The sequence below is a fragment of the Rhincodon typus genome, chromosome 9 (genome assembly GCF_021869965.1).
Source record: "Rhincodon typus isolate 14 chromosome 9, sRhiTyp1.1, whole genome shotgun sequence".
NCBI classification, from domain to species: Eukaryota; Metazoa; Chordata; class Chondrichthyes; order Orectolobiformes; family Rhincodontidae; genus Rhincodon; species Rhincodon typus.
This window is the reverse complement of record NC_063340.1, coordinates 20,571,261-20,585,694: the sequence shown is the minus strand read 5'-3', so window position 1 is coordinate 20,585,694 and position 14,434 is coordinate 20,571,261.

Below are 14,434 nucleotides of genomic sequence, written 5' to 3'. Positions count from 1 at the left end.
TTCTGATTTTCTGAAGAAGGGTCTAGGCCCGAAACGTCAGCCTTCCTGCTCCTCTGATGCTGCTTGGCCTGCTGTGTTCATCCAGCTCTACACCTTGTTATCTCTAAACTAGTCCCACCTGCCTGCACTTGGTCCATATCCCTCCAAACATTTCTTATTCATGTACTTACTCAAATGTATTTTAAACGCTGTAACTCTACCTACATCCACCACTTCCTCTGGAAGTTTATTCCATACACAAACCACTCTCTGTGTAAAAAAGCTGTCCCTCCTGTCTTTTTAAAATCTTTCTTACCTTAAAACTATGCCCCCTTCCCTTGAAATCACCCACCTTAGAAAAAAGACACCCGCCATTCATGTCATCTACACCCCTAATGATTTTATAAACCTCTATACCTCAATATCCTATATTCCAGTGATAAAAAGGCCCAGCCTATCCATCATCTCCTTAAACCTCAAACCCTCCATTCCTGGCAACATCCTGGTAAATCTTTTCTGAGCCCTCTCCAGCTTAATAATCTCCTTTCTATAGCAGTGTACCACAGCTAGACACAGTACTCCAGAGGAGGCCACACCAACATCCTTTACAGCGTCAATATTATGTCCCAACTCCTATACTCAAAAGTCTGAGCAATGAAGTATTTACTTCATTTTTGGCGATTGCCAGCTTTTCAAGTCTTCTGTTATTGTCCATTAGTATTTCAGTTGACAGAAGATTTAGGAGCAGACCAGGATTTCAGGAGTAGACCAGGATTAAACAAAACCTGCTTTAAGAATCAAGAATGTTCAAACATGATCTAGTTGAATTTTACTCTTACCTGTTGAATGTAGCTCATTTAAACCAGACACACTTAGAACGCATCAAGTAATAAAAAATGAAACAAAATTAGAATAATTTAAGAATTAAATTAGTGTTCACCAAATGTGGCAAAGAACCTGATATAATGCTCAATTCTTAAATGCAGAAACTACATTTGATTCAATATCGATTTTTTTTTAATATCTACAACACACAGCTCAGTATAAAAAGTATTTCCCTCAGCAATACTCCAGGAGTGCTCCAGTCAATACTGTGTAAAATGGTACCAAGAGATCCCTAATTTTATCGTTCAATCCCCTTGAAATAAAGGCAAATGTTTTATTCCTGAATGATACATATAAAATGGGGATGTATGGTTCACGTACATTTTTCCATCTACAAGAGATAAAAGGAATGCAGCCTCGGCACATTCGTGTGGTCAGATGAGATAACCTGCTGCACGTCTTTTTATAGACAAACAAATAGATTCTGGAAAAGAAAAATGTGTAACAAGTGACACCCATGAAGATCTCCCTTGCCAAAGGTGAGGGTTCATCTTTGCTGATATCATGTTCACAGGGCTGGTATCGTGCTTTTGAATTTCTGAAACCACGTGTCATGGTGAAGATGAGCTCTTGCATACGACTAGGTGTTGCCATTTGCATTGATCGTCATCTAAATTTTCCCACTTTTCATAAGGACTTCCAGGCCTCATTTGACAGAATCTTTGCCTTGAAGTGCAGGCGATTTATGGACAAGGAATAACCAAATCTCTCTGTATCTCGGTATTATGCAGTCTCTCTATATCGAAATAAGAAATATAATAGAAGCATTAGGGGAAAAACATTTAAACATAGATGTGAAAGTTAATTAGACTCAGGAAATGCTTTCCTTATCTCAAAAAAGATAACTGGCACATCCTGAACGAAATAGATTGCTTGCAACTTATTCAATATATTCTGAGGCACATCAAAATCCAAATCATCTGGATTTGATTCCTCATTCTGGGGGGCAGTAACTAATACCTGTTTCTCTGGTTCCCTGTCACAGTAAGGTTTCAGCATATTCACATTACATACCCAATAAAGTTTTTTCCTATCTGGCATCTTTACCAGATAATTCACCTGACTCAACTTCTTCTCAATATGATAAGGACCACTAAACCTTACTTTGAAAGGATCTACCACTGATAACAACAGCAAAACTTCATACCCCGGGCAAATGTACAAATTTTAGATTTCTTATCTGTTTCTTGCTTGCTGTACCAACTTCAGATGCTGTCTATCTAATTCACCAACTCTGTTTAATCTTCCTCTCACCTCAGATACATAATCCAACTGTGAGATCTCTGACTTCAGACCTATCAACCTTTCCTTAATTAATTTTAAAGACCCTGTTACTTCCAAATATCAACTCAAATGGAGTAAACTGTGTCAATTCATTTGGGGCATCTCTAGTGTCAAACAATATAAATGGGATACCTTTACCCCAATCATTTGGGTAATCCTGACAATAAGCCCTCAGTATGGTCTTTAGGGTGTGATGCCACCTATTCAAAGCTCCCTGAGATTCAGGGTGGTACGCACTTGATTTAAAGTGTTTGCTGCCTAAACTATCCATGCCCTCCCTAAATAATTTGGCAGTAAAGTTGGACCTTTGGTCTGACCGAATCTCCCTGGGTAGTTCATAATGGGTAAAGAAAGCAAGCAACTCCTCCACCACCTTCTTTGCCTAAAAATTCCGTAATAGAATTGCCTCTGGAAATCTGGTAGACATAGCCATTATGATTAACAAATGCTGGTTTCCACTTTGGTTTTAAGGACGGGACCTACACAATCAATAACCCATGTAAAAGGTTCGTCAAATGCAGGATTTGGCATCAAAGGCACTAGTTTTATTACTGCATTTGGCTTTCCTACCATCTGATACATATGACAGGTATGGCAAAATTCAGCCACATCTTTATGTAATCCAGGCCAATAGAAATGCTTCTGTATTTAAGCCTGAGTCTTCCTCACTCCTAGATGACCTCCTGCAGGTAATTCATGTGCTACCAGCAATACCTCCTATCTGTGTATTACTGACAACACAATCTGGTGACCTTCCGTCTATTTCTCTCCTGCGCTAACCTGCCAAGGTCTCCATTTTTGCCTTAGGGTTCTATCCTTAAGATAATAACATTTGTGAATACATTCTGATTCCTTTTCTGAGTAGGCTTTATGATATAAACCTTTTATTGTCTCATCTTTTTGTTGTAACTCCATTAGTCTTTCAGAACTGAACACCTCTGTCTGATCCTCTACCTGTTCAGGTTTTTCCTTTACCATTTCATCAAACAGGGTGTCAGCTAAGTGGACGTCAGATCCTTCATCTCTCTCTTTAGTTTTTTCTTCTTGCTGTAACTTATGACTGTGGGATCTTGTTACCACACAGTCTGGAAAAATTCCAGAGTATTTTTCTTTTAACTCCTCAGTTCCCTGGTTTTCCTCCGGCTTCTGTGTACAAACTGTATTCCTGGAATTGACACTCTTTCAATCACTCCCACTGTTACTTCCCCAGACTTGATTGGACTTTCCAACCTGATCTTACACAGGGCAACGTTAAATCTCTCTCCATTTATTCCACAGATTACCACTCTCTCAGGTAACAATTCAGAAGGAGTGCAAATACTTTCTTCTCTTACAATTAGAGACTGGTTATGTTCCATATTTCTCAATATTTTATCTTCTTTACCTTCTCCCTGTTCTTCCTGAGTAAACCTTACCCACAGAGGTGAAGACTTTGTAGAGATTGGGCACCATCTCATTACCCAGCCTGTGACTAGGCTGTGTACTCTCCTACAGTTCCTCAACCTCTTTTGGGATTTCCTTCACTCTCTCAACTAATCCCACTGGTTTAGCCTCTTTTTCCTTTTTCCCAGTGCCTTTCTTAAACCACCGGCACAGTGACTTTGTGTGTCCCTCTTCATTACAGTGAAAACACCTGAGGGCTTTCACCTCCTTTTCATGGGTTTCTTTTTTCACCAGTGGTAAACTGTTCCCAGTCTGATCTACTTTTTGTTTTGTTTTTCCTTGAAGAATCTCACATTTTCCCAATTTCTATCCCTCACAGAATGAAATTGCTGTCGGAAGCTAGATTTCGATTTATTCACTAATACATATTCATCCGCCATCTCTGCAGCTCTTTTTGCTGTTTTAACTTTCTGTTCCTCAACATGAGTTCTTATCATCTCTAGAAGTGAGGTTTTAAACTCCTCCAGCAGAATAATCTCTCTAAGATCCTCATATGTCTTTTCCAACTTTAATGATCTCACCCATCTATCGAAGTTGCTATGTTTAATTCTTTCAAACTCGATATAGGTCTGACTTGGTTCCTTCCTTATATTTCTGAACCATTGTCTATATGCTTCTGGTACCACTTCGTTAGCTCTCAAAATAGCCTGTTTCACGCCTTCATAGTATCCTGACACCTCTGGCCAATTCATTTGCCCAGTCAATTTCTCAAAGGAAATTTAAAAAGTCTTCTACATCTTTTTCTTTGAATTTTGGTAATGTTTTGACATATTTGTATATATTCCCACCAGGCTGTTGGCTACAATGAGTCTTTTTGCTTCTAGTTCCAACTTCATCTTTTCCACGCAAACATTCTTTCCCTTTCTTCTCTCTCTTTTTCTCTCTCCCTCTCTCTTCTTCCCTCTCTTCTGTCTCTTTTTCTTTTTGTTTTTCCTCTGCTTGTAACCATAACTGTGTGGGTAATGTTAATTCAGACCAAGTTGGTTACGCCAGGTGAGCGACGTGTTTGCAGTGCTGCCAGGGAGGTGTCAGGAGACTATGAAGGAGGCTAGTGCAGAGGGGAAATGAGCGGAAGTTCACCAGATTGTGTTGTCGATAGAATACAGGCAGGAAGTATTGCTGGTAGCACATGATTTACCTGTAGGAGGTCATCTAGGAGTGAGGAAGACTCAGGCATTTCTATTAACGTGGATTACATAAAGATGTGGTTGAATTTTGCTGTACCTGTCATACATGTCAAAGGGTAAGAAAACCAGACGCAGTAATAAAACCAGTGCCTTTGATGTCAATTCTGACATTTGACATACCTTTCACGTGGGTTATGATTGATTGTGTAGGTCCCATTCTGCAGTGCCATGGTTCGTATGGCAACCATTTCTGTACTTACCTTGCCCGGTGCCTGTGAGGTGTCATTGGCCACTTGCTCCAAGACTGCAGCCATACTTTGGCTGGCTTGGCTGTACCAATATGGCAAAGAACTTTCCCGTTTCCGAGATTGCACGTTTGTGCAGTCTTAGCACCTCCTTCAGGGGGGATGACATATGACGCGTGAACAGTACCACATAAACCAGGTAACATGACCCTATCAAGGATGGTGGTAGCCAGGCATAGACTCTTTGTCCGCACACAAAGTAGTGCCATTGTAGGGGGTGAACCAGGAAATAAACTCGGAGAGTCAGCATTGCTGGAAAGTTCCCTCGTGTGATTCACGAAGGCCAAACAGGTGCCACCGCCGAAGTGACGTTGGGGGAGTAGTTGACATTGTACGTCTGAGTACAGCTACTAATTCCCATTTGCAGCCCTCTAGCATCTGTTCTTTCCAAGCAAATCACACTGGTGAGCTTCCCTATTCCTGACATGTTAGTCAGTCTGAGAAAGGGAGGCTGTTGTGACATCTTGTAGTTGGTCTGGTACCACCCTGCGAAGGTGGTCAGGTCATACCCTATGACTTCCACTGGACCCAGTAGCGGCTGGTATTGATGCGGCATTTGTATCCCTCCCCGAAAACATGCCCTGTAGTACTTTTCTGTCTCGATACCCATTCACCTAGTTGTCGTTTTGTTGTGAACAGAGCGTAGGTGCTCTACAAAGCGGTCTCCAAGCCACCGCTTGGTCTCACCGATGTAGAGGATGCCACATCAGGAGTAGCGGATGCAATAGACCACATTGATGGATGTGCAGGTGAACCTCTGTCTGATGTGAAAGGTTTGTTTGGTGCCTTGGATGGAGGTGAGGGGGGAGATGTAGGGGCAGGTCTAGCACTTCCTGAGGTTGCAGGGAAAGGTGCCGAGGGTGGTGGGGCTAGTGGGGAGTGTGGGGCAGAGGAGGAAGTCACTGAGACAGCGGTCCCTCCGAAAGGCAGATAGGGATAGGGAAGGAAGTATTTCTTTGGTTGTGGGGTCCGATTGCAGGTGGCAGAAGTGGCAGAGAATGATACTTTGAATATGGAGGTTAGTGGGGTGATATGTGAGGACAAGAGGGATTCTGTCTTTGTTTTTATTGTGGGGAGGGGGTGTGAGAGCAGAGGTGCGGGACACACAAGAGATGCAGTCGAGAGTGTTTTCGACCACCAAAGGAGGGAAGTTGCGGTCCTTGAAATAGGAGGACATCTGGGATGTACGGGAGTGGAACGCCCCATCTTGGGAGCAGATGCGGCGGAGGCGGAGGATTTGGGGGTAGGGGATCGCATTCTTGCAGGGAGGGGGGTGAGAGGAGGAGTAGTCTAGGTAGCTGTGGGAGTCGGTGGACTTGAAATAGACGTCAGTTTCGAGGCGGTCACCAGAAACGGAGACAGAGAGGTCCAGGAAGGAGAAAGAGTGTCAGAGATGGTCCATGTGAACTTGAGGTTGGGGTGAAAGGTGTTAGTAAAGTTGATGAACTGTTCAAACTCCTTGTTGTAGAGCACCAGCACTCTGTTCATGACAAATGACAACACCTCCCAGTCGCAAACCATTTCAACTCCCCCTCCCATTCCCTGGACGACATGTCCATCCTGGGCTTCCTCCAGTGTCACAACGATGCCACCCGGAAACTGGAGGAGCAGCACCTCATATTCCGCCTTGGAAACAGACAACCCAATGGTCTCAGTGTGGACTTTACTAGTTTCAAAATCTCCCCACCCTGGGCCTCATCCCATGACCAACCCTCCCTCTCATCCCCGCCTCCTTGACCTGACACAATTTGTCCATCTTCTCTCCCACCTATCCACTCCTCCTACCTCACTGACCAATCCCCACCACTCCCTACCTGCACTCACCTATCACCATCCCACCTACCTTCCCCAGCCCCACCCCTCCTCTTTCTGTTTATTTCAGAGCCTCCTTCCCCTCCCCCATTTCTGAAGAAGGGTCCTGACCCGAAATGTCAGCTTTCCTGCTCCTCTGATACTGCCTGGCCTTCTGTGTTCCTCCAGCTCCACACTGTGTTATCCCTGTCTCCAGGATCTGTTCTCCCTGTGATTATGTCCTGGCGGACCGTCAATGCTCATCCTGTCATGAGCTCAATGGCTGTTTGTCCAGTGATTCTTGAGGATGTTGCCCTCTGGGCCATCAGAATGGCTGGTAGGGAAAGGGTCCATTTAACCCCTTCTCCTATCATGGCCTTGATCAGAGTATTTCTCAGCATTCTATTCATTTTCTCCACCATCCCCAAGCTCTGTGGGTGGTAGCGTATATGATACCTTTGTGTTATTCCCAAGAGTTTACATGCTTCCTTCAGGTACTTGCCTGTGAAGTGACTCCCTTGGTCTGAGTCTAGTTGTAGGGGAAGTCCTCCCCACCTGGGTACTATTTCTGCTGCCAGTATTTTTGCCGCTGAAGTTGCAGTACAGACTCTTGTGAAAGCTTCTACCCATGTGGTAAATTGGTCCACCATGACCAGACAGAATTTTTTATCCGACTTTGTGGGGGTGGCCGTATAAAGTCCATTTGGATGTGTCACCATGGTCCCTATGGATGGGGCTGAAGGCTTATTTTAATTTTGATTCCCTGTCCTGGCTCTGTCTGTGCACATGCAGCGCATCTCTGGCAAAATTTAGCAATGTCTCTTCCCATTCCTTTCCATCATCAGCAATCATATATTAGCTGTATCATTTTATCCCTCCTTACGTGTGCTAATCCATGGTAAATATTGCATAGGGTCAGGCGGCATAATGTGGGAGCTACCACCTTATATTCCTTTCTCCAAATATCATCTGCTTCTAATGTTGCCCCATCTTTAATCCATTCTGCTTTTTCTTCTGAACTAGCTGCTGCTTTGTAAAGTTAAAATGTTCCATTCATCATCTTTGGCTTCTAGCTCTCTCACAGCTGCTACTGTTATCACTTCCTGTTCTAACATTGCTTTTGCTGCACCCTCTGCATTGTTGTTCTGTCTCTGCTCTGGTGTCTGAATCTTTCTTTGTGCTTTTATTTTAATTACTGCTGCCTCCTTCGGCTCAATAGCTGCAGCCACTAAGTCCTTGACTAGGAATTACACTACCACTCGAGGTAACATAACCTTGCCTTGCCCATGCCATCATGTCCTCATGGACTACACTGAAGGAATATCTACTCCTGTGTACCCGTTAACCCTTTGTCCTCTCCCTAACTGCAGGGTAGAGGTAAGTGCTTTTAGTTCTTCTAACCTTTCTCTTGCCAAAAGCTCTCCTTTCAAATTAACCACAGCCCACCCTGTCCAGGCCTCACCATCATAATATTTCCATGCCCCTTCTACAAACATGCATTTCACATTTGGCCCCTTTATTGGCTCTTCCTTAGCTTGACCTGGTCTCCCTTCTTCCTGTTCCATGAAGGAGATACAATCATGTGTCTCTCCTTCCTGATTCACATAGCTTGCTGGGTTTTCTCTACTATCTTTAACCACTTCTATGCGATTGTCTCCTGGTAACAGTGCAGCTTCTCATTTGGCTCACTGACTGTCTGTCACACATCTCAGTTTGCCATGTTCCAATAGCTAGACCATACTGGGTGGAGAGTCTAATATCACCTTCCCTAGTTGTGTCAAGGGGAATGATGTCATTAGTGCCCACATAGCACATTAGACAGCTCGAACACAGGAGTGTTGTCCCATCATGACCGGATCCATTTTACCATAGTAGTATTGCACAGGCTGGAGTTTGTCTTGGAGATAGCAAGAACTGCAGATGCTAGGGGTAGCAGGAACTGCAGATGCTGGAGAATCTGAGATAACAAGGTGTCGAGCTGGATGAACACAGCAGGCCAAACAGCATCAGAGGAGCAGGAAGGCTGACGTTTCGGGCCTAGACCCTTCTTCAGAAAATGTTAGAGTCAGATTCGAGACAATGTGGAGCCAGAGGAACACAGCAGATCAGGCAGCATCAGAGGAGCAGGGAAGTCAACGTTTCGGATTTACACCCTTCATCAGGACTGGTCCAACAGACATTGTAATCGCCAAACCTTAGGATCTTTGTATGCATCCCATTAATTCACATTCCAAAGTTACTGATTATACTGCTTCGGGCCTGTCCCAGAATTGCTTATCTCTAAGGGCTGCTTGAATTCTGTTATTCATTATATTCCATGTGCTATCTGTATCAAATTCTATTATTCCTGTTATATTTTTCACTGTCCCAATTATATATATAAAAAATACAAAAGACAGTTGGTTTTAACTAACTGCTATAAGATTAGTAGTATTGTAGAATTTTACAGCTACTACTAAGTTGTGAATAATCTATTTTGTTCAGGACATGTCAGGCATCTTTTTTGAGATAAGGAAAGTGTTTCCTGAGTCTAATTAACTTTCACATCTATGTTTTCCCCCGAATGCTTCTATTATGCTTTGGTTATATACGTGTATCTATAATTATGTTGAAATCTATCTCTTTGGTTATTTGAAGAATCCTTAACTAGAACCTATTTTTTAATATTGTACATAACTTCAAAGAAACAACTGATTACTACAACATAACTTTAGCTGTTGTTTTGATAGCTGTTTAATGTGCTAGGCTGACAGGTTCACTGACTGAGATTTACACCCTTTGCTCTAACTGGAATTGTTCACCTAATGGGACAACATCCTTTCATTAATGAGCCTGTAATCAGTCACCTGTTACATTTTAATGAACTTATGTCTATCCTTAAATATCCTCTTATCAAACCATCTCGGATGACTGCTTGTATCGGACTTACTGTTCATCTTAGAGTAGCCGTGTTCAAAGGTAACATTATGTTTCATGTTATTGCTGGAGCAGGTTGTTGAATTTTATTTATCTCTGGTCGACCATTTTGTGTCTTAATGCTGGAACAAAGTGTTTAATTCTGTTTACCCCTTAGTGGCTATTTTGTGTCTTTCAAATTTGGGCAGACCTTACCAACATCTTCACTGCTAACCTTCTGATTGATTGTCATTGATGAAGCAATTGAAAATGGTTGGGCCTTGGACACTATCCCAAGGAAACTCTACAATGATGTTCTAGGTCTGAGGTGATTGGGCTCCCACATCCCAACAATCTTCCTTTGTGTGAGCTATACCATCAAATTGGAGCTTTCTCTCCCTGATTCCTATTAATTTCAATGTAGTTAGAGCCTCTGATGCCATACTTAATCTAGAGCTGCCTTGATGTTAAAGGCAACTACTCTTATCTCCCTCTCTGGTAGTCAGTACTTTTGTCCATTTTTGGACCATGGCTGTCACTTGTATAGAACATAGAACGTAGAACATAGAACATAGAACATTACAGCGCAGTACAGGCCCTTCGGCCCTCGATGTTGCGCCGACCTGTGAAACCAATCTGAAGCCCATCTAACCTAAACTATTCCATTATCATCCATATGTTTATCCAATGACCATTTAAATGCCCTTAAAGTGGGTGAGTCTACTATTTTTGCAGGCAGGGCATTCCACGCCCTTACTACTCTCTGAGTAAAGAACCTACCTCTGACATCTGTCCTACATCTATCACCCCTCAATTTAAAGCTATGTCCCCTCGTGCTAGCCATCACCATCCGAGGAAAAAGGCTCCCACTGTCCACCCTATCTAATCCTCTGAACATCTTGTATGTCTCTATCAAGTCACCTCTTAACCTTCTTCTCTCTAACGAAAACAGCCTCAAGACCCTCAGCCTTTCCTCATAAGACCTTCCCTCCATACCAGGCAACATCCTGGTAAATCTCCTCTGCACCCTTTCCAATGCTTCCACATCCTTCCTATAATGCGGTGACCAGAACTGTACGCAATACTCCAAGTGCGGCCGCACCAGAGTTTTGTACAGCTGCAACAAGACCTCATGGCTCCAAAACTCAATCCCTCTACCAATAAAACCTAACATACTGTACGCCTTCTTAACAACGCTATCAACCTGGGTGGCAACTTTCAGTGATCTATGCACATGGACACCGAGATCTTTCTGCTCATCCACACTACCAAGAATCTTACCATTAGCCCAGTACTCTGTATTCCTGTTACTCCTTCCAAAGTGAATCACCTCACACTTTTCCGCATTAAACTCCATTTGCCACCTCTCAGCCCAGCTCTGCAGCTTATCTATGTCCCTCTGTAACCTGCAACATCCTTCCGCACTATCCACAATTCCACCAACTTTGGTGTCATCCGCAAATTTACTAACCCATCCTTCTACGCCCTCATCCAGGTCATTTATAAAAATGACAAACAGCAGTGGCCCCAAAACAGATCCTTGAGGTACACCACTAGTAACTGAACTCCAGGATGAACATTTCCCATCCACCACCACCCTCTGTCTTCTTACAGCGAGCCAATTTCTGATCCAAACCGCTAAATCACCCTCAATCCCATGCCTCCGTATTTTCTGCAATAGCCTACCATGGAGAACCTTATCAAACGCTTTACTGAAATCCAAATACACCACATCAACTGCTTTACCCTCATCCAACTGTTTGGTCACCTTCTCGAAGAACTCAATAAGGTTTGTGAGGCACGACCTACCCTTCACAAAACCGTGTTGACTATCCCTAATCAAATTATTCCTTTCTAGATGATTATAAATCCTATCTCTTATAATCCTTTCCAACACTTTACCCACAACCGAAGTAAGGCTCACTGGTCTATAATTACCAGGGTTGTCTCTACTCCCCTTCTTGAACAAGGGGACAACATTTGCTAGTCTCCAGTCTTCTGGCACTATTCCTGAAGACAATGACGACATAAAGATCAAAGCCAAAGGCTCTGCAATCTCCTCTCTAGCTTCCCAGAGAATCCTAGGATAATCCCATCCGGCCCAGGGGACTTATCTATTTTCACACCTTCCAGAATTGCTAACACCTCCTCCTTATGAACCTCAATCCCGTCTAGTCTAATAGACTGTATCTCAGTATTCTCCTCGACTACATTGTCTTTTTCCTGTGTGAATACTAACGAAAAATATTCATTTAGCACCTCTCCTATCTCTTCGGACTCCACGCACAACTTCCCACTACTGTCCTTGACCGGCCCCAATCTTACTCTAGTCATTCTTTTATTCCTGACATACCTATAGAAAGCTTTAGTGTTTTCCTTGATCCTACCTGCTAAAGACTTCTCATGTCCCCTCCTGGCTCTTAGCTCTCTCTTTAGGTCCTTCCTGGCTAACTTGTAACTCTCAAGCACCCTAACTGAGCCTTCACGCCTCTTTTCTACATAAGCCTCCTTCTTCCTCTTGACAAGAGATTCAACTTCTTTAGTAAACCACGGTTCCCTCGCTCGACCACTTCCTCCCTGCCTGACAGGTACATACTTCTCAAGGACATGCAGTAGCTGTTCCTTGAACAAGCTCCACATTTCAATTGTGCCCAGCCCCTGCAGTTTCCTTCTCCATCCTATGCATCCTAAATCTTGCCTCATTGCCTCATAATTACCTTTCCCCCAGCTATAACTCTTGCCCTGCGGTATATACCGATCCCTTTCCATCGCTAAAGTCAACGTAACCGAATTGTGGTTACTATCACCAAAGTGCTCTCCTACCTCCAAATCTAACACCTGGCCTGGTTCATTACCCAGTACCAAATCCAATGTGGCCTCGCCTCTTGTTGGCCTATCTACATACTGTGTCAGGAAACCCTCCTGCACACATTGGACAAAAACTGACCCATCTAAAGTACTTGAGCTACAGCGTTTCCAGTCAATATTTGGAAAGTTAAAGTCCCCCATAACAACTACCCTGTTACTTTCGCTCCTATCCAGAATCATCTTTGCAATCTTTTCCTCTACATCTCTGTAACTTTTCGGAGGCCTATAGAAAACTCCCAACAGGGTGACCTCTCCTTTCCTGGTTCTAACCTCAGCCCATACTACCTCAGTAGACGAGTTGTCATCAAATGTCCTTTCTGCCACCATAATACTGTCCTTGACTAACAATGCCACACCTCCCCCTCTTTTACCACCTTCCCTGATCTTACTGAAACATCTAAACCCCGGAACCTGCAACAACCATTCCTGTCCCTGCTCTATCCATGTCTCCGAAATGGCCACAACATCGAAGTCCCAGGTACCAACCCATGCTGCAAGTTCACCCACCTTATTCCAGATGCTCCTGGCATTGAAGTAGACACACTTCAACCCACCTTCCTGCCTGCCGGTACACTCCTGCGACCTTGAAACCTTATTTATGACCTCACTACTCTCAACCTCCTGTACACTGGAGCTACAATTCAGGTTCCCATCCCCCTGTTGAATTAGTTTAAACCCTCCCGAGGAGCATTAGCAAATTTCCCCCCCCAGGATATTGGTACCCCTCTGGTTCAGGTGTAGACCATCCCGTTTGTAGAGGTCCCACCTACCCCAGAATGAGCCCCAATTATCCAGGTATCTGAATCCCTCCCTCCTGCACCATCCCTGTAGCCACGTGTTCAACTGCTCTCTCTCCCTATTCGTCGCCTCACTAGCACGTGGCACGGGTAACAAACCAGAGACAACAACTCTGTTTGTTCTAGCTGTAAGCTTCCACCCTAGTTCCTTGAATTTCTGCCTTACGTCCCCATTCCTTTTCCTACCTATGTCGTTGGTGCCTATGAGGACCACGACTTGGGGCTGCTCCCCCTCCCCCTTAAGGATCCCGAAAACACGATCCGAGACATCACAGACCCTGGCACCTGGGAGGCAACACACCAACCGCGAGTCTCTCTCGTTCCCACAGAATCTCCTATCTGTCCCCCTAACTATGGAGTCCCCAATGACTAATGCTCTCCTCCTCTCCCCCCTTCCCTTCTGAGCAACAGGGACAGACTCTGTGCCAGAGACCTGCACCCCATGGCTTACCCCTGGTAAGTCGTCCCCCCCAACAGTATCCAAAACGGTATACTTGTTTTTGAGGGGAATGGCCACAGGGGATCCCTGCACTGTCTGCCTGTTCCCTTTCCGTCCCCTGACTGTAACCCATCTACTTTTTTCCTGTACCTGAGGTGTGACTACCTCCCCGTAACTCCTCTCAATTTCCCCCTCAGCCTCCCGAATGATCCGAAGTTCATCCAGCTCCAGCTCCAGTTCCCTAACACTGTTTCCGAGGAGCTGGAGTTGGGTGCACTTCCCGCAGATGAAGTCAGTGGGGACACTAGTGGTGACCCTTACCTCCCACATTCTACAGGAGGAGCATACAACTGCCCTAACATCCATTCCCACTGTTCTGAATTCCCAAACAGACAAATTAAAAAAAAACACTAGTAGCCTTACCAAATCAGCGCTCAGAACCTTTTTTTTTGGTTAGAGGAGGAGGATGGGTGGGAGACACTACCTAGGTAGTGTTTCGGGTAAAGCAACCGCCCAAATATATTACCTCACTTAGTCCAAAAATGGAGTCACGCGAGGTAAGACTTTTATAAGCGAAAAGCTCACCTTCCCAGGCTGCCCTCGCGCTTCCTCCCGGACTCC